Source organism: Helicoverpa armigera, chromosome 27 (genome assembly GCF_030705265.1).
Source record: "Helicoverpa armigera isolate CAAS_96S chromosome 27, ASM3070526v1, whole genome shotgun sequence".
Classification (NCBI taxonomy): domain Eukaryota; kingdom Metazoa; phylum Arthropoda; class Insecta; order Lepidoptera; family Noctuidae; genus Helicoverpa; species Helicoverpa armigera.
Window position 1 is genome coordinate 7930583 of NC_087146.1, and position 22481 is coordinate 7953063.

General features: G+C 36.5%; 1 non-coding gene across 1 annotated transcript; it reads right to left on the reverse strand.

Moving 5' to 3' along the window:
* Positions 1 to 22191: 22191 nt before the first annotated feature.
* On the reverse strand, positions 22192 to 22269 carry Trnan-guu (transfer RNA asparagine (anticodon GUU)). The gene has a single exon. It is a non-coding gene; the product is annotated as a tRNA-Asn (tRNA).
* Between the last annotated feature and the right edge of the window lie 212 nt (positions 22270 to 22481).

Consider the following 22481-nt stretch of genomic DNA (forward strand, 5'->3'; position numbering starts at 1 on the left):
CATGGGACAGAAGTAATTATGTACAGTCGGTACCAAAAGTAAAAGAATAAATGTAAATTTTCAAAATGGTCGACAGTGTGTCGTCGAAAACTCGCCAGAGTATTCATCTAGTTTTTAAATATAGACCGAGGAAAAGATGGATTCACTGATTGAAAGAGGTCATTAATAAGAAGTTAGAGGATCCTTGTATAACGTCAGGTGTGACAGAGAAATTGAAGAAAAATACATATTGCGCCGACTTTGGGGTTGGCTTATAACTTGGAAACAGGACAGGAAGAATAAGAAGAAGAAACTGTTATAAATCGTGTTTCGGGAAAAACGATAGACTATAGGTCCCGGCTGTCATTGAACATCGTTGGCAGTCGTTACGGGTAGTCAGAAGCTAGTAAGTCTGACATCCAGTCTTACCAAGGGTATTGGGTTGCCGAGTAACTGGGTTGAGGAGGTCAGATAGGCAGTCGCTCCTTGTGGCACACTGGTACTCAGCTGCATCCGGTTAGACTGGATGCCGACCCTAACATATTTGGGAAAAGGCCAGGCAGATGATGACGTTGTTAGGGTCTTTTGAAAATGTTGATTTGTTCAGTTACCTTTGTTGTTGACTGTACAATCTGTTGACTAATTATTCGACTTAATTTGCAATTGTTTTGTCATAATAACAATGTGGGGTTTTGGGTAGCTGTGTTTTATAAGCGGAGCGGGTAGCGGATAATTAGACTTCTTTCTTCTTTCTCCTGCCCTGTTCGAAATATGTCATTTTCTTCCATTTTCCCCTGTCACTCGTCATACTGACACTCACTCCCTTCCTATTCATATCATCTTTCAGGCAGTCCATCCATATTTTCTTAGGTTTTCCTCTTCCTCTCCATCCATCTACATTCATACTTAGCACACACTTTGTTGCATGCGTATCATCCCTCCTCATTGTCCATACCACGACAATCTTCTACTTCTCATCTTTTCTGTAACTGGCGCTACTTTCAGACTTCCTCTAATGTAATCATTCCTCACTTTATCCATTCTTGTAATACCTTACATCCATCTCGGCATTCTCATTTCTGCTACATGCACTCTATGGTATGGTAGCGGATAATTAGTGCCAGTAATAAATTCGCTACGGCAGTTTTCGAGTGATGTGACATCATATAAATATCGGAGTTAATTTATGTACGTTTACAAGTATTAAAAAGAACATAATTGTAAGGAAATATACATAAAATTAATACCCTTTTGCCTCATGAGAACAAATATAACAGGTATCTAAGAAAAAGACTAGTTCTTATAATTTGTTTTGTTTTTACCATTGTTCTTATATTATTTTTACTTTTTATGAGTTTAACTTTTTCCTTTTTTTTAACCACTCACTGGTTGGCATTAATTACACTGTTTGATTTTATAAAACCGGTGCATACTCAGTATGCGAATTTTTTATAATTGTTACACTGCATATTGCTATAGTGAAGACTTGTCATTGGCTCCCTGTTAACTAAACTTGTATTATTCCTAATTTTTCCATGTTGCATAAATAAATCTACCTACTATGGAAAGATACACTTGTTATTACATTTCCAGACAAAAACATTTCTAGCAAAAATAAAGATCTAAACCTACATAATAATAATAAAAATCAAGCATAAACAAAATTAATTGGGGCTCAAATCTCACTAAGCTGAGTACTTATTTCTATTAAAAATAGATACTTTTTGACTTTTCAGAAATCATTACTCAGAATCTATTATTATCAAGCAAATAATAAATAAATGAAAGAATCATGACATACTCGTTATATTTAATACCTTTTGATAAGTCTATTTTTATTTTGGAAAAATATGTTTTTGTGAACGTATGAAGTGATGTTTTATTGTTATTTTTTCTATAAATTGTTAAGAGGTGGAAAAATATACCTATCATGTTTTTGGTTTGAGCTTTTGTGTGTTTACTGTGTGTTTCTTTATTTGCATATAGGTAGTGGAGTTACAGCTAAAACATAAAAATTAAAACCATAGCCAATAAAAAGCCAATTACAAATACCTACTGATGGAATGAATCACAATAGTTACTTAATAATAGATATAAATAGAGAATTGTTTGAAAATATAATAAAAATCAGTAACATAATAAACAATGTTGCCGTCTCAATCATTTATCGAACTACACCCACAAAAATACTAGGTACCTATCTCTACATAAAATTTCACCTCAATTGATTCAGCCGTTTCACCATAAAAGCAAAATAAATAAAAACAAATTCACTTTCATATCTATAATGAAGTAAGTATGTATATACCTAGATAGCAAAATATTTTTCCCGCTTCGCTCATAAAACGCTACCGCTCATCACAATACCACTACTCTTAAGCACCTATTTACATACCTGACGCATTATGAGGCGACAAACGCATATTCATGTGTCAGCCACTGTTTGAGTGCCGGTTTGACTCCCGGGTAATGACTTCATAGAACTATGGTAGGTTTTGTGCTAACTTAGGTTCTAGGCCACCCACTTAGAAGATTTTAATTTAGAAACTAGCATTTTACCAACTGTGTTGGGGTCGGCTTCCAGTCTAACTGGATGCAGCTGATTGCCAGTGTTTTGCATGGAGTAGCTGCCTATCTGACTTTCATAGCTAAGTTTCCCTGGTACAATGTTTGAAGGTTAGACTGGTTATCAGACTTTCTGGCTTTTGACTGTACCTAATATTAATTGTTACCTACCTCTCAAACAAAACTTTGTGGTTATGGGAAATCATCAGACGATCACTCCCGCTGTGGGTGCAGCGTGAGGGAGTGTCGACTCTTACGGACTAAAACCCTCCATGTTCCTTCTGGAGCCCACAGTGTACCAGGGCCGCGGTAACTCGCGCGAACAATCCCGCAGCCAATGTCAGGTATCAATTATTATTGTAACCAATTAACGGCCGTTCCCAATATTATGTATGTCTATCTCTTGATTCGCTTACTTCAGAAAGAATTTTCTCATTAGCTCCATACTGGTACATAAAGTCAAATTCCTATCTCTGATTCTCTCAAAACAACCGATAGATAGAATATTGGGAACGACTATATTAGCACTTTAGAAACAATAAATAAAATTTTGAAAATGGAAACCGATTTTAAATTTCAAATAAAGAACACGAGAAAAAGAAAAAGCAGTCCGCACCGAATGCTACAATAATCATAAGTCAAATTTCAAAAAGAACGCGCCGCCATTTTGTGCGTCGGAGTCGACACCTACAATTATATTTTCAAGATATTTTATTTCTTAAGTCGTAAATAATGATGGTGGCAAGTCTAACTAAAGGTTTGTTTTAATTTATGTGACTTCTCGACACTGAGTAAAATCTCACATATATATGACTTTTAAAGAGGTTTTGTCAGATAAGAAATTGTCAAATTACCTATTCGTTAGAAGTGAAGTGAGTATCAGAATTTGACTGATCAAAACCCACCGACTTTCATTCTGGAGCCCTATGTATTCCAAGGTCATTATTTCAAAGAATCTTGCAGCCTGGTCCATCCAGTAGAAGTTTAAATAATATCTTTCTTCTTCTTATCGAGTGAGCTGCAGGTTTAATCACCTGGCAAGCCCTAGTGTCAGAGTTTTCTCATGTCCGCCTGACGGCCTCTGACGTGGAATTGTAACAACGACTGCTACTGAGTAGCATTCGGGGACGCAGGCGCCACGTGCCCTCCCAGGCACGGGATTGTAATACCAACTTCTAGACTCCAGGCTGCTTTGTGAAAGTTTTAGCCAAACCCAGGAATCAAACCTGGGATCCCGTGCACGGCAGTCCTTTTGCGACCAAAGTAATTAAACGGGTCAATCGCAAATTACCTAGAAAACAAATTTATTTAGTTAGCTATAGTTACTCGTATAGTTATCGGCACGGATATTGAGCTCTCGGCGGTGAGTACACTTAAGGCAATAAACCAATAAATCGCTTCTGCGCAGGTGAAGGTCAGGGCTCAATATCCCTGCCGATGATTATAGTAATAGTAAAAATATAAATAACAGACTATTTGTGGCTTTTAACACTCGATAACTCACAAAAACTCACAGCCCACTTTAAATCGAGATCAAATCGAGTTCCAAAACATTAGTACTAAATCCATATTATTTCCAAGAAACCTTTAGTGCAGTTCTGAATGACATTTCATTCGAAACTGCAGAATATAAGTCCACAAAATATATGGGATATCATAAATAATGTGGTCAATTTAGAAAATACTTCATTATGATGTCTGGCTGGCTAGATCATAGCTTGAAAAGGTAATGACTTATTAAAATAGTTTAATAATGAGTATGAACAAATCTTGGAGAACCAAATGACTAGCGGAGATATCATAACGCAAAATCTCCTAAGAAAGTAGCGCGTCAAAATGCGGGTGTTCGGGGACGAGGAACTTACTTTTTCAAAATAAAATTACCAGTGAATCAAGATCATCCTTTGACAATTTTATTCTGATTTGACAAGGAACAAAACGCCTCGTTAGTTCTAGTAACTGTTCGTTTTAATCACGCGTACCTACCGTATGTTGCTTGACCTACAAGAAGGCTCCTAACCTACCTTTTTATAGCATCTCCGCTGTCTTTCCTTCTTCTATGTTGCCCGGGTAATGGGTTGAGGAGATCAGATAGGCAGTCGCTCCTTGTAAAACACTGGTACTCAGCTGCATTCGGTTAGACTGGAAGCCAACCCCAACATAGTTGGAAAAGGGCTAGGCAGATGATGCAGATGCCATATTTTTCTATAAGGTAATTTTTAATGATTACCTATCCATATCATCACCTCGGTAACATTTAACCTTGCAAAAACAGTATTTTAAGGTTCCTTACCCAAAGGGTAAAACGGGAGTCTATTACTAAGACTTCGTTGTCCGTCTGTCACCAGGCTGTATCTTATGAACTGTGATAGTTAGACAGTTGAAATTTTCTCAGATGACGTATTTCTGTTGCCGCTATAACAAGAAATACTGAAAACTAGACTAGAATAAATATTTTAGAGGGCTCAACAAAACGTGATTTTTTGTTCAATTTGTACGTACTATATTTTTATACCTACATAATACGATACTGAATTCTTTATCTGTGAGTCGGGCTCGCTCTTGGCCGTATTCATTCAAAACATACATTGTTTGCCAAGGTAGTCAAAATTAATCCACCTCGAGTCAAAGATCATAAATTTTGCTGGAAACGCCCCCTGTTTTAAGAAAGAAACGTTATTTATTATTTTGTGTGTTTTTGTAAACTGACTGTTTGCACCTTTTAGTTTTTGATGTCTCAGGTAACTGGAATTGTGGTGATTGGTTTCTATAAAACTTACTAATAAATATTGTAAATGCGAAAATAACTGAGTCTTTCTATTAGTCTGTTGCGTTTTAACGCCAAAACTACTTAGTACACTAGTAGTCTTTGACGACCTCGATGGCGCAATGGTCACCATGCCGGACTGCCGAACCTGAGGTCCCGGGTTCGATTCCTGGTTCGGTCGACATATGTGTGATGAGCATGCTTGTTGGCCGTGGTCTGGGTGTTACAATATGTATTTATAAATATGTATATATGTAGCTATATGTAGTTTATCAGTTGTGTTAGCACCCATAACACAAGTTAATTAATAACTTACCATGGGGCTAACCGACCGTGTGTGAAAATGTGTCCAGGCATTATTTATTTATTTATTATTTAGTCTATACTCTGAAAAGGGCATGGGCTACTTTATCCTGCTGCGGGAAGTAGTTTCCTTGGGGTGCGGGTAGCACCGCGAGATATATAGCAGATAACATACAAATGCAGGGATTTTAAGACGCTACCGTTCTTCTCAATATTCAAAATAATAAAATAAATAGGGTCAAAATACCCAAAATACTTGTTGTCATGAAAGGCTTGCTTCTCTTTAGTAAAATCACCAAACGTCGCCTCTTTATGAGCTTAAGAAGTGGTAACTTACTATTATTTGAATTCACTTTGTGTGGTACAAGTTACAAGATTACGACCGACAGTATTTTCTTGCTTTAAATCCTTACTACTTACTAATATGATGTATATACTTTACTAGCTTTTACCTATGTCCCTAGATAACTTACCGCACATGAGTAAAACATCTATATGTTATTCTGATATAATAAGCTTAGTAGGTATAACTATTACTGTGAAGTTTCATCAAAATCCAGGCAGTAGATTTTGCGTAAAAGAAAACAAACATCGATACATATAAACGTTAGTATTTTTATAGGTAGGTACGTACCGTACCTGCTTATCAGTAGTTTGGGAAGTAACTCTGCCTGTCTGTCTTGCTTTCACACCAAAACTACAGAACCAATTTAAATACAATTTTGTGGTAATTAAAAGTTAAAATTAATTATTAATTAAACTACACAGATACCTAGTCTAAAGACTGAGAAAGGACATAAGCTACTTTTGATCCAGGTGCTTTACATGCTTTAGGGCACAGTCAACTTTAAGTCAGTGGTAACAATTTTAAAGGAAAATCGTACTTATTACTATAGAGTTAAGGTGCATGACAGTTACCACTGATGTGCAGTCTACCGTACCTAACATAGATGATATTCCCACAAATTGCTTAGATACTTGACGGGAGCTATCATTTGACCTCAGACCGCTTACGCTTATAATTTAGGCCACACCCAAAATCCATAGAGTTGGCCACACGTGGGAGTTACTCATCACAATGCACTACTATTGTGCACTTTATGATTTTGTAAACAACTGCTAGCTTAGTATAGATAAACTTGTCTTGGAAAAATCTATAGAAGAATCACTAGAACATAAAATATTAAGTATATAGCGTTTGAATGTAAACATATTTGCTAATCTTTTAATCAAAAACTAAACTACAATGTAACAATTAAATGGTGGTAGATGGTAGGTTTTACTTTACCAATCTATACTAATATTATAAAGCTGAAGAGTTTGTTTGTTTGTTTGAACGCGGTAATCTCAGGAACTACTGGTCCGATTTGAAAAATTCTTTCAGTATTAGATAGTCCATTTATCGAGGAAGGCTATAGGCTACTTTTTATCCGGGTTCGTGCCGAGGTTCCCACGGGATGCGGGTGTATAATAATATAACGCTTGAAGGTATCTTAGAACAGCCACAATCATCGTTGTCACAGCCTAAAACTTGTAAGGCAGGACCAAGCATTTATCCATAATTACTTCGTTGGCCATGCGTGTTGTTGAAGGAAAAGATGTATGGATTGCTAGAAAGATGACATGAATAAGAAGTAAAAAGAAGAAGAAATTGAGAAAAGAAGAAGAAATCGAGAAAGATGATATGAATAAGAAGAGAACGAATGGAAGTTTATGGCTGACAGAGAAGGATGGAAACTGAAAAACTCACAAACTTCAAATAACTTGGGAGCAGGACTATATGCTCAAAGCAGATACAATGTTTTGTCTTATCCATACTTTTCGTAACTAAAATATGCGCATACACACGACAATAGTTACCATAGCTTCCGATACGGGCCGACCCACTCAGGCGCACCAATTGTATTGATCACTAATCAGTCGGAATTTTAAACATTTTTTAACATATTTGGGGTTTTACTTCATAGCTACTGCCCACAAGTTCACCTATCTTTAACCGACTTCCCAAACAGAAGGTTCTCAATTCAGATGTCTGTATTTCTGTTATTTAGGTACTTAAAACATACTTACACCTGTATATAATTTGTACAGTACCTAATCTAGGGTCTTTGGTATTTTGGGTCTTAATAAACTTTCATAAAGAAGCCCGGAGTCTGGAAGTTAGTTGTGTTACACCCCGTGCCTGGGACGTGTCGCCAGCGTCCCCGAATGCTTCTCAGTAGCAGTCGTTGTTACAATTCCACGTCAGAGGCCGTCAGGCGGATTTGAGAACACTCTGACACTAGGGCTTGTTAGGTGATTAAACCTGCAGCTCACTCGATTAACCGAATAAGGCCCAAGTTACTGATAACATAAACGTCAGTTTTCTTAAAATAACTATGAATTTTCACATTGCATTTTTAAGAAAACAGTTGTTTTATGAAAAGCGAATCGTTGGTCCTAAGATGAAGCATCTAATTGGCAAAATGTACCCCACAATTAAACCACAGATTGATATAATAACATTTATTATTATTATATGTATTTGGTTGTTAAATTAAATGTTTGTTTGTGCATTACAATTAGGCCGGCTTCCTGGGGTTCCAATAAAAATCAACACATTTTGATTACTATACGATAAATATCTTGTGAGAAAATAAAAGGATTATAAAGCTTGCTTTTGGAATGGGTTCTGTATGCAATTAGAAGTTCAGAACAGTTCTTAAAACTAACACGATTTAAGAGATTATATCATATTTAAGTAAGTTCTGTGGAAATAAAATTATGCATTTAATAAAGGAAAGGTAGATATAATATAAGATCCACATGTACCCATATTCGCAAAAATAAATAAGTTTTGAGTTTTAAGATGGATCATTATGTGCGAGGGCTTTTCGCCATCAAATGTAAAAGATTGACATGTTTAGAATTAGGTAAGTTTTACCTTTGATATAATTATACTTAAGTACTTACAGTAAAAAAATATGCGGGAATGTTTTTTTGTTGATCTTAGAAAATATCTTTATTATTTTAATAAAAGTTTTTTTCTAATCCTATAATGGCGTAAGTAAACCGATTGCGATGAAATTGCGTAGATCTTCATATAAAAGGCCATTTTATATATGGAACTACTTTCTACGAAGGGAGGGTGATACCGAAAACAACGGGTTTTAAATAAATTAAAACACCTGTAGATAACAAGCATGGACTCCACTTATTTCAAATATATTTTTATCTGCAATATCATTTAATCAACCTCAACTCACAATGGCGCACAAACAAAATTTGCGGAACCCTAAACAAAAAGGTACAAACATAAATACGAAGCGAAAAGCAATTAAGTTGGCAGTCGCCACCGTACGGAACCATCAGTACGAATCAGCCTGTTTGCTATTAACTGGTTAAATAGTCAAAGAGTCGGAATCAGGAGCTTTGTCATCAAATTCAAAATCATTTATTCAAAATTTAACAAAACAGCACTCTTTGAACGTCAAAATTAACAAAAGACAGCTCCTAAAATCCCAACCTTTACCAGTTACTATGTTTTCGCTGGGAAGAAGTGGCGCAACAAACTCCCCAGCAAAATCATTATTTGCTAACCCTTTCGAAACACTAAGTGTGGGGTCGGCTTCTAATCTAATCGGGTGCAGCTGAGTACCAGTGTGCCACATGGAGCGACTGCCTATCTGATCTCCTCAATCCAGTTACCCGGGCACCCTTTTACCCTTTGGTAAGGCTAGCAGTCAGACTTCCCGCGTCCCCTGAAAACTATTCGATAAATGAGCTATCTCACACTGAAATTATTTATGAAAACTTGTCAGTAATACCTGAGATTTGCGCGCTCAAACAAACACGTCCAAACTAACTTACTTAGTTACAAGCAAACTCTTCAGTTTTTGTATTATTAGCATAACTTAAGTATCTTACTTTTAAAGTCACGAGCTCTTAAACTACATTCGTGATCATCGCTTATATTTCAGCGACTGGCCCCAAAATTTAGATTGGATTCATCACCAATCAACACCCTTATCTCTTCACCATAAGGTCCAAAATCGCTCATCAAAGATTAAGAACAAAATATCAAAACAAACGAAGGATACCTTTAGCGATCTTTTATCTTTGCAACGTCAAAATGAATTTTCTTAATCAGTTTTTGGTAACGAGTGTAAATATATCAAAATGCATATATTATATATGTAAATATATCATATATTCAATCAACGGGTTGATTGAATATATTCTTTATATTTGGGAATTGAGTGAAATATTATTATGATCTAAGTATCCAAATAATGTAGGTTCCTGTATTCATCACTATAATGGACTGTTTTATCAGTATGTTTAGGCCTCCCTAATTTTTTGTAGTCAAAAACGCGAGAAAAATTATTTAAGGGAAGGATTTAGATGATTGTTGGGTACATAAGTTTCGTCCTATTTTTTTGGGAGAAATCGTCAAATCCTGATGTAATGAAATAGATTATCAAATTCAACAGCTTGTCTTCAAACAAACAAATTGTAGACTTAGGTATTAATTAGGTACCTACTCAGGTATTTTCTACATAAGTCAAATTGATAATTCCTTCACCTGCACAACTTATAAAAACGTATCTTTCAACATTTTGTAAAATAAAACACTATAATATGACAAAGTACTCCGCCATTACCGACTACAAAAACAAAATGGCCGCCCATTCTCAAACAATTATCCCAATATAAAATACTCCAACAGCCAATAATATTTTATTAAACGTAAAACAGTTATATAATAACAAATAAACATACGTCCGTCTGTCCAATCAACCATGTATTGTGACAGCAAATACCATACCAAGAGCAAATAAAAATATGATTGAAAAACAGACATTTCACGAAAATATTAAAACTGGAATGAAACTGCAACCTGTGAATTGAGTTTCAATTTGTTTGTCGCCGTTCATGTGAATAATTTAGGCGTTTTTGGGAAATGTCTGACACTTTGGCGTGGTAAACTAGGTACCGCTGTGTTGCAATTGAATTTTAATTTTGATATTTAGAGACTGCACAATACCTACAGACTAAACTTACAATAGTAGCTATTATGTAATCTATCCTAATATTATAGAAAGGAAAAAAAAATAAACTTAAGAACTACTAGATCGATTTGAAAAATTCTTTCACTGTTGGAAAACTACACTCTTTTCGAGTAATATAGGCTATATCTTAACCCGGTACAGACAGCAGAGGCAAAACGGCTGTTCTTTGATTAAACTGACAGCCGATAGGCTGATAGTTTTGAAAATAATCGTGAATCAAATAAAACTTTTAATCGTTCGATACTGGCCGGATACCTGATAGACGTAATGTGCAATCTACCATTCATCTCCATACTGATTTATCAGATCATCGCCGAGACCAAAACAAACTGCCAGACTGCTTCCAGGGCTGATCTTTGACCCGTTTAATGGGAACATAGCCTAGAAAAGTCTAGACTTAACAAACAATCTCCAAAGCTATTGAATTCTGCTTATTCCTTCCATTCAAAAATGACCTTAAACATAGGTCATTGTGCAAGAAATAATTTCTTTTGTTTCGTTTTTATTATGTTTACGTCCGTCCCGACTCAGGAAGCGAACCCGGGACTTCGAATTAGTATGCAATGTTTATGTTATTGCGTCACGCAATATTTGAATGTACAGGACGATGTTTTGAGAGAGACACTTTTAGGCATTTTTATTTACAATACATATAAAACTATTCTAGTAAAAAAAACACTATAACTAAAATGCGTCAAAAAATTCATCCTCATTGCTGTCAACTGGGAGCGTACCCAAGAGGCTGGCAGTATTTTAAGAGAGAGAGACACTTTTAAGTAAAAGCCAGTAAGTCTGACAACCAGTCTTACCAAGGGGTATTGGGTTCCCGGGTAACTGGGTTCAGGGAGGTCAGAAAGGCAGTCGCTCCTTGTAAAATGCTGACACTCAGCTGTATCCAGTTAGATTGGAAGCCGACCCCAACATAGTTGTAAAAATTCTAGGCCGATAATTAGGAAAAGAGTTGCGATCCTCTTCGGCATTTTTGTCGTCCCACTGCTGGGCTGCGGCCTCCTCTCACACGCAGAAGGATTGAGCGTTAATCATCACGCTTGCTCAATGCGGGTTGGTCAGAATGCTAGATGAAGCGACTGCCTACCTATATCTAAACTCCTCAAACCAGTTATATAGGTACCCAACCCGATATACATTGGTAAGACTGAGTCTTCCTGTCATCTGACAGCAAAATTACCCACAAAATAATATTTTCATACAGAAAATATATTTGCAAATTATCCCTGTTCATTTTCTTAACAATGTCATGAGTTATTACGAGTACGGAACCGCAATCGTTTGCGGTTGGCTTCACTGCCGCCGCAATGAAGAAGGACCCTAATATTATGTTGTCACACTTTTGTAGGGTACTTGACAGTGCGGTCAGATTTTGACGTTAAAATGAAGATTTTGCATTGAATATGATATGTTTTTTTTAATGTGTATTGCGCTTCTTCTGCTGTTATATTATATTACCCAATTATGTGATTTGGTATTAAAATAAAGTCTTGGAAGCATTTTTTCGATGATGGAGCACCATAATTGAAAAAGTATGAACTATAGCAATAGTTCATACTTTTCAATTATCTGGTTATCGTACGGACGTATTTATTAATTATATATGTAGTACAGTTACTATAGTAAAAACAACAAGAATATATGTTATTAACAGGATTAAAATCATGTATAAGTAGGTTTATAGAAAAATATTCGGGTACTCAGCTGAATCCGGTTAGACTAGAAGCTGACCTCAACATAGTTGGGAAAAAGCTCGGGAGATGATGAATCCAAAATGAAGAGCAACTGTACGATTTTAATTGTAATCTACCATACACACTTAGGTACAAAATGCTTATTGCAAAAGTAACACCCTATACACAAACCCCGTGATCCCGAGTGATTAGCACATAATAAAAAGGTTAGGATCCACGGCGCCACGCTATGCAAATATCCCTCTCCGAAACCATGGATAAACTATAAAATTTGACCTTGAATATTCAATGAGGACGCTATGGCATTATGTAGCTATCGAAATTTCTTTTATTGTTCACTAGGACTGGTAATGGGAGAATTGATCTTGTACTTGAATACAAAGTTTTGCGAGATAAAGAATTATAAGAAAGTTCTTCTTGGCAATATTAGTTTGGATGTCGTGGGCTAAAGAACCAACCTCTCAAGTATGAGCGTGGGTTCGATTACAGGTCAGGCAATTACCAAGTACCAATTCGTCAAATAGATAGAGAGCGACTGCCCTATCTGACCCCCACCCCCAACATAGTTACCCAGGCAACCCAATATCCCTTGGTTAGACTGGTGTCAGACTTATTGGCTCCTGACAACCTGTAACGACGGCCAAGGATGTTCAATGACAGCCGGGACCTACAGTTTAACGTGCCATCCCAAACACAGTCATTGGTGTCTAAGATATACTTAGAAAGTACATACAAACTCAGAAAAGTTGCATTGGTACTTGCCTGACCAGGGATCGAACCCGCGCCCTCATACTTGAGAGGTTAGTTCTTTACCCACTAGGCCACCACGACCAGCTCTAGCGTTATTGGCTAAAAATAATTAAAATCCGCTTACCCAAACTAAAATTAACTACAGGAAAGACAACTGATTGTCATTCACGAACCGTTCAGTGGTTATTGATAATCCGAAATGGCTCGAAGTTTTGGGTGGCCTAACTTATCTATAACAAGTGAAACAAGTCTTGAATATTAATTATTTTGTTTTGTATAAAGGTTGTGAATGGATGACGTCATTGATTTGGTGATTTTGGGTCGTCAATAGGTTTTATAGCACGTATTATGTACCTACTATATGTACCTATGTAAGTGTGAAAAATCGTTAATCTCAGCAGTTTTAACCAACTTCCCAGCCAAGAGGAGGTTTTCAATTAGGCTATTTCTTTTCTTTTAATTTATTAAATACTAGCGACCCAGTCCGACTTCGGAATAACAGTAAGTATTTTCTCACTATTTATTGTTAATGTACATATAAACCTTCCTCTTTAATCACTCTATCTATTAAAAACCGCATGAAAATCGATTCCGTAGTTTTGAAGATTTAAACGTACAAAGGGACAGGGGCAGAAAAAGCGACTTCGTTTTTCATGTACTATGTAGTAATGATGCATTGTGTTGCATAATCAAGGCTAGGCAGATTATGTTAACGAAATATTATCCAGGTACCGACGTTACGTTATCTCATGAGCGAAACCACGGTTTTGTATAACTACGGTAACTCTTTCTGTCGAGCTTCCACGCCAATTTACTGAACCTATTTTAATCAAATTCAGTAGACAGATAGCTTAGAGCCTGAAAGAGGACACTAGGCTAGACTTATCCGAATGCGCGAAGTAGCTTTTGGGTTTTGAGTGAAACCGCGCGGAACACGTTTATTGTACAAACTAGTTTAGTATAATATATTTAGGTCTGAGTAAACCTATTTTTTACTTCAATCTAAGCACTTAATAGGGGCGAGCCTATAGCGATCGAGTGTTCCTAGGAATTTCTGATACAATTAACTTTATCGCATATTACCTGACCCGGGTATTGAAGCCGTGACCCCATTTCCAATCACTATTGATTATTGGTTCAAAATGGTGAAATGAAGTTTAAGAATGTGTTTAACCATCATCTGTTATAGAAAATACTAATATTTATTTTGTTATCCATGTTTTTCTAGGCTTTACAAAACTACATAGTTATATGCAAAACTTAAACTGGTTCAATAACGTATAAAAACACGCTATTACAAATGCATGTAAAACCAAAAGTTTGAGGTCATATCTTCCGGCTCCCTCATCAGATCAGTTCGACAGTACCATATTATTGTATTGTCATCAGAACTACATACAGCTGTCAATTTTCATGCCGCTACGATCCTTGGAAGATGGTTAAATTAGTTACCTTAGATTCTATTACATAGTTACATAATAGGTCGAACGAATAAAAGTGTGTTAACATTTTTAAAATCTTGTAAAACCATCCTGAACTACCAACCACATTTTATGCAGATTAAGTTTTTCTTCCACGTCATATTACTATTTGTCAAATAGAACCCGGGCGCCTCACTTCAGCAGTGTTGGAGAAAAACACTCAAACATACACCGCTGTTTAGTTAGGATCTATAGCTTTTGAAAAACTTAACATGGAATTTTGGTGTAAGAAAGGCCACGAAAGAGTAAGATTTTTTGTGTGTTTTGACTGTAAGTCCTTTAAAAGAACCTTACTGATGGTATTGTAAATCTAATACATATTTCTGACACTTTTTATTATCCTTAGAGTTAAATAATGCTTGGCGTGGCTCTTTAGATGGGTGACCATTTATGACATAAGGAATTCCTTCATGTTTCTTAAGAGATATTCCAATTATGGCTCTTCTAAGTAGGTGTATCTTGAACCAAGAATGAATAAGGTGAAGGAAAACATCTGGCAATCTGGACTTTAAAGTTTGAAACCGCCTCTACCTTGAGCAAGCGTGGTTGATTTACGCTTATTCTTTTTCTGCCTGTGCAGTGCAGTAAAAGTCTGACAATTATAGTTAGCGCTTTCTTAAGAACTCTGCCTTTACCTTAATAACTTGGAAATCATATTAAATGGCTTGTCGCGCTGTAACTGAAGTGGTGGGGAGTCGTCATCATAGTCGGAAACTGTCTACTGCTGGACTGCTGCTTGCAGATTGTAGCTTCTGAATCTTGCTGACTAAAACCACCATTTTCCTTCTGGAGCCCACATTGTACCAGGGCTGCGGTAACTCTTTAAACATCCCTTCTCTAGCTATATCTCAGCTGTCCTCTTCATATTATACTTAGGTTATGTGTGAACATATAAGAGGTATGATGACCATGCAAGCACCTATTGATCCAAGCCAATATATTATAGGTATAAATTATATAAAATGTTGCAAAGGCCTTGTGAAGGCGTTTTTAATCTTGATGCGATTTCGTGTTTGGTTTAAGTTAAAAGCTTAATCAAATTGTAATTTTGAAATCTACGTTAAAGTCCCAAGGAATTGTTGTTTAATATAGCGCACCCGGATAAAAAATTGCTTTTAGTTTTCATCGAGAACTTGACTATCTAACAGTCTAACACTGAAACTGACTGAAAGATTTTTCCAATCGGACTCATTTAACAGCTTATATTATACCAGCACGATCTACCAGGCTCGATTCCCGGTTCCTGAGATTAAAGCGCGTTCAAGAACAATAAATAAACTCATGAGCTTTATAATATTAAGACTGAGAAAGAAATAAGAGATTTTGGTACAGCGAAATCATGCTTGGTTCTTTAAAATCTTTGCTTTGTGGGACTCTAGATTTTAGTTCTATTGGTTGGTTGATTAAAATCTCTGATCCAAATCCATCAAATTTTGGTAAATCTTAATCAGAAATTAAGCCTTAGTAAGTGATAAAACCCGTTTAAAAATGAAAAATTAAGCAATTTCTTCGCCTATATCTTACCCTACTGTCCAAGTATACATTTTAAATGATATACGTACGTTGTATGATATTAAAGTGAACTGCTCATATTTGCGTCTTGTCCGACTCGCGGTAATAATCATTTCATACGGCGCGCACTGGCCTGTGTGGTGAGCAAGACTGTTGTCGGCTGAAGATGTTTATGTAGAATATATATTTTTTAAATGGTGTAGGATACAAAGATTATATAAAACAGCATACAAATTATGAATCGACGACAATAGTATATATATAAAAAAGAATACAATTTTTCTTTTTGTAATATATCAGCCGTTTCTAGTATCAACTTTTGTCCACATTTATGTGTAAGTCACTATTTATTTTACGAGAAAACCATGATACATTTTGATTATTATGACAATAGATATCTATGAAGTATGTATTTTACTTCTTTATGTACTAAGTAATTTCAGTATTATGTTAGTTACTTTACAGACATCTATTTAATATTGTGAGTCAAATGCGTCAGTTTTATTTACGAAAACTTTGACACTAACTCTAGCTGTGTTAGTTGTACAGCCCACGTAGAAATTAAATATAAACAAGGCCTATTATTACTACCAAAGTTTATGGTATCAGTCATCTTAGACACTCACTTCAAGCTCTAAAACATAGGTAATATACCTACCGACAATAGCCCCTCTCACCTCACTTAATAACTGTGCAAAATTCTTAATGTCAGCGCATTGTATGGTGTTAATTTATAACCAGCACAGAGGTCGAGACGACCGGCTGTGCAGTTCTGTCAAAACGGCGGGTTCAGCACAGTTGCTGCGGGATTGTTCGCAAGAGTTACCGCGGCCCTGGTACATAAAAGGCCTACGACGGAACACGACGGTTTTAGTCAGTAAGAGTCTGACACTCCCTCACCGCTGCTAACCCATAGCGGGTCATTTGATGATTTTGACGCCGTTAAAAAAGCACAGCTTTGTGCAAAATCATGATTGAGCACAAAATTTGTGCGATTGAAGATGTGCGATCGAATTATGTTCTTTGTTATGGATATCGTGAGTAAGATATTATGATTAAAAGGTTGTTGTATAGTTTTGTGGTAAGCTACGATTGTCAAGGTCAGTTTATGGATGGGTAATCGTCCTATATAATCGCGCTAGCGCGGTTTCACCCGCGTTACGAAGGCAAAACTTCATGTATAAAAATCATCAGCCAAAAAAAAACAAGCCTACCAAAATTCACCTAGAGCATTTATGTCGATTTGACGCTATGTCAAGAAAGCTCCTTTCTAAAAATAAAATAAAAAAATCTACTAAAGTCTTTTGGTCTTACTACAAAAACTTAGACATGTGTCAAACACTTGTCAAAAAAAATGGACCTTATTACAACGTCATAATCTGACATTTTTTTTAGACAAGTGTTAAACTGACGTTTAAAGGTTTTTGTGGTAAGACGGTTTGAGTCAACTTACCTAATAAATAGATGAATAAGGTGAATGACGCACATACCTACCCCCAAGATATATTTAACAAAGTTACTGAGAATAAGAATCATAAAATATACATAAAAAATATATTTGACACTTCATACATCTTGTCGTCTTAACTTTACTAAACTGACAGTTGAGTTATGAGGAATTTTTAACACAATAACACGAAATAAACTTGATATGTGAATAAAAGAATTTAATAAATATCGCAGACTAATAATTTATGTAATTTTTCTTATGGAGGCGGGTGAAACCGTGGGGCACAGCTAGTATATTCAATACAGGTCCTGGCTGTCATTTGAACATCTTTGGCAGTCGTTACGGGAAGTCAGAAGCCAGAAAGGCTGACAACCAGCCTTACCTAGGGGTATTGGGTTGCCCAGGTAACTGGGTTGAAGAGGTCAGATGAGCGGTCGGTCCATGTAAAACACTGGTACTCAGCTGCATCCGATTAGACTGGAAGCCGAACCCAACCCAGAAAGCTGCAAAAAATTAAAACAAATTCAATAATATATCTAGAACTTACATCAAAATCGGTTAACATAAAACATACATACATAAAACAGGTCAAACTGAGAACCTCCTTTTTGCAGTCGGTTAAAAAGACCAAACACATAATGATGAGGTGTTAAGCCCCTCAGTTAAAACCTTGAGATGTAATATTAAAGAGCATAAGTTACGGTACTCATCCCATTGAATGGTTAACAGTAAAACCGTAAAACCGGGTCTTTTAAATTACACTTTAACACCTGTCAAAACGTATTATTTAAATTGTCCGAGTGAAAAAGTTGAATGTTATTTTCGCGGTGGGGTATTAAACATAATTATATACTTAAGTGTATATGAGTTACCCGTGACTACGTTTTATTTAACAGAATTTAATATTTGTTTGAGAACTGGTTAAAAGTGTTATTCTATGTCTTTGACAAGTTTTACAGTTCTTTATCATCACCTTCATCGGCCTTTTATCGTCCCACTGCTGGGCTGCGGCCTCCTCTCACACGGAGAAGGCTTGAGCGTTAATCACCCCACTTGCTCTAGCACTGGCGATTTTAGACTTTAAAGTCCAGGTATCCCTACTAATATTATAAATGCGAAAGTAACTCTGTCTGTCTGTTACGCTTTCACGTCTAAACCACTGAGCGAACTGATTTGGTACAGAGATAGAGTTGATCTTCAGAAAGAACATAAGATAGTTTTATCCCGGACTTTTGAAGAATTCTCTTGGAAACGCGATATAACCGAACTCTATGCGGGCGAAGCCGCGGACGGATTTCCTTCACCGTTAATCAGTCTCAAGTGGCGCGATTTCACAAATAATTATTTCAGTGTCATATAGTCTTATCGAAAAGCTTATGGGCTACGTTTTAACCGGGTACACATAGTAGTTCCCACTAAACGCGGGTAGAACCGCTACCCAAGCTAGTTTATCACATCAGTAGCTGTAAGTATACCGTAGTTTTGAGTGCGTATATGCCATAAAAATTCTAATCCTACACAAATACTTCGTATGTATGTATGTCATTAAACCCACCTACGGTTTCAAACTCAAATTGATGGGCATCATCGAATCCAATTATTGAACTATGCAAGACATCGTCTGCCTAGCCTTTTCCCAACTATGTTGGGGTCGGCTTCCAGTCTAACCAGATGCAGCTGAGTACCAGTGTTTTACAAGGAGCGACTGCCTATCTGATCTCCTCAACCCAGTTACCTGAGCAACTCAATACGCTTAGGTAAGACTGGTTGTCAGACTTTCTGGCTGACTACCCGTAACGACTGCCAAAGATGTTCAATGACAGCCGGGACCTACAGTTTAACAAGCCATCCGAAACAGGGTCATTGGTGTCCAAGATAGGTATATTTAGAAAGTATATAAAACTTCAAAATCTCGAATCGAACCCACATTCATACTTGAAACATTGGTTCTTTACACACTAGGCCACTACTAAACTATGCAGTAGTGACAAAAAATACCATTTCAAAAAAAAGTACCGCGATAAACTTATGCCGATAGTCGAAGGAACAAGGAGTGTGTGAGCGAGAGGCACAAGTAAGAGAGAGACAGAAGAGTGCATCATGGAAGGTGTAAAAGATGAAACACGAAAGTGACGCGTGTTTTAGTGATGGGCTTTAGTTTCATGAAATTGTGGTTATCGATGTCGATAATTTGTGGAGTGTAGAGGGAATTTTGCTTTGATGTGTGTGGTTCGTAGATTTTGTTGGAAGTGTTGATTTTTAGAAAAGGTGTTTAAGAGGTTTTCAAGTTAGGATTTTGATTTTAATTGTATTCAATTATTGAAACGGTGTACTTATTTTGTGTGTATTATTTTATGTATTCACATTCTTATCGGAAAATATATCTGGGTACGTGAGGTTTTATTTGTGATTAGCTTAGTTGTGATTTAATTAAACCAGTAATAAGGTTTGAAATAGTGTAAGTGTTTTTATTATTGGAACTCCGTTAATTTCATTTGGATTTTCTTTTCAATTTACAGAGGTTGCTTTTCAGAAAGATCTTAGAAAGATTGATTGCCAATTCCCCGTGCCATATAATAAACAATATTTTACAAGATTATACAAACAATACTTTAAATACCGACAGCCGACCCCAAACATAGTTTGGGAAAAGGCTCGGAGGATGACTTTAAATACCGACAGCTAATAAACTCCTATTGTAACATTATTTCAGCAATTTAAAACTATCGATATCGACACCCAAACTATGTCCCCATCGCATCCCCAGAGGTCACGGCCTAAAGTCGTCTTGAACGAGTTCCCGCCGCCACAGCCGACGACTAAATAATAATAATATATACACATATACTTGTACCTTACGATCAAGCGAATCTGGGGCAAATTCCACTGTTTTTGACCCCAACTAAAGGTATAAAGAAAGCTTTGTTTTGTTAGTTTTGCGACAATTTTTGTAAATGCAGTTTGGGTGTTGTGATGTCTTTTCAGAGGTGATTTTAATAGTCTCTGTGTTCTTTTATGAACGACTTTTATTATCAGCCAAAATTATTTAAATAGGTTCATAGATAAAGGAAGAGCGAAAATCAGACAGTCGGATAAGAAGACATTGGCTACTTTTACCCGGCTGCGGGAAGTGGTTTTATGAATAAAAACACTCATTTGCAAATTGATGAGTTCTTTGACGAGAGCTGCAAAGGTTTTACATGGTTTTTCCATATATTGCGACTGTCACTAATTCAATAATAGCTACTACTTAATTATTAAGTATCTGGGGCAAATTCCACTGTTTTTGACCCCAACTAAAGGTATATATGTCACCGTAAGATTACAAACATCGTTAGATTACAATCTATCTCGAGAGATTGTAAACTGTCGAATTATTGTGAACCGTAACATCTGATTGCAATATAACGCATTATTTTTCGCTATATTATAATCTGGGAACAGTCAGAGAACCTATGTATAAAAATATTGTTTTGCAAACGGCAGATCTTTGATGAAAATTGTTAGTGCTTCTTTCGGCTTTCGACTATCACAAATTCACTAGCTACCTACCTTCACATCAACAAAGTTATTTGGCTAGACAAAGCTTCTCTATTTGTCCAATCACGTCGGCTAATAGTGTCATCAGAGATTGGCGCAGTAACATAACAATAGCGGCCGGGATTAGGAATAAATTAGACGTTTCCTACTGGGATATTCATTCGGTATTTTGGGTCATAGATTGGTATATTATACACCAGAGGGTCAATTTGGTGAGTTATATAAAGCCCTGTATTATGTACCTAAGTATGGTATGTAACCATATCTAAATATTTGTCTGTCTGCAAAACAATTTTATGAGCTTTGTAGTGCAATAAGTTAAGCCATGGTGGCTATTCTCTATAGAAAGATCAGCCAGCTGCGCAGGATATATTATAGTGCACAATCATTTGCTTGGACACAGGTGCACTCCCTATTCCTTCACTCTCATAGCTCGATGGGACGGCAATCCGACACCACCGGAAAGAGATCAGGCGCAGGACCGACATTTACGTGGTCTCCGATGCACGAGTTGTATCAATCACCAACTTCTAGATTCCGGGCAGCTTTGTGAGAGTTCTCAAAAGTTGTATTTTATTGGCACAAAACTACATAATGTAGGGAGAAGGTAACTAAGTTACTATTTAGTAATTTGCCAAAATGAACTTTATTATTTTAATCATAAAATTAATATGTAGTTAGGTATTTTCATACTATCTTCGTCGTAGTGTCGTATCTACACGCTTAGTCTTAGCCACATCACAGTTTAAGTTTATCTCCGACGGTTGACCTATGCAAATGAGTCCGTATTTCGCGTACTTATAACAGTATTAAAGGAATATCACTTTACTAAATAGGAAATAAAATAATTTTGTTAAAATTACTAGTTGGAAGTCTCTGGTTTCACAGTTGTGAGGAAATTATTTCAATCTCAGAAACTGTGTACTCACTTCTTTGGGCTTCATCTAATAGGTAGGCCTTTTACTATGAAAATATAGCAGACAGACTATTCAAAGGAATTCCTTTGTTATTTGGTTATATATGTTATTCATGACATTGTAAAGGTGTTTCAAAAATAGGTTGTGGAACAAAATATCTAGTTGGGATTAAAAGCAGTCGCCCCGGGTGGGCTCGAACCACCAACCTTTCGGTTAACAGCCGAACGCGCTAGCCATTGCGCCACGGAGGCTGTGTTTTGTTTTAGAGATGGAAGGATCAGATTGAGGATCTAAGCCCTTGGCACTTAGTACAACTACAAAATTATAAGGTACATACTTTATTTAATAGTTGCTCCAAATAGCCAAAAATAAAGCCAAAATCTAGTTTGATACTGTTGATATCCTTGCGTCACTGAAGTTAACCGGGTGAGGGACATAGTACCCTCGCGATACGGGGAATCGC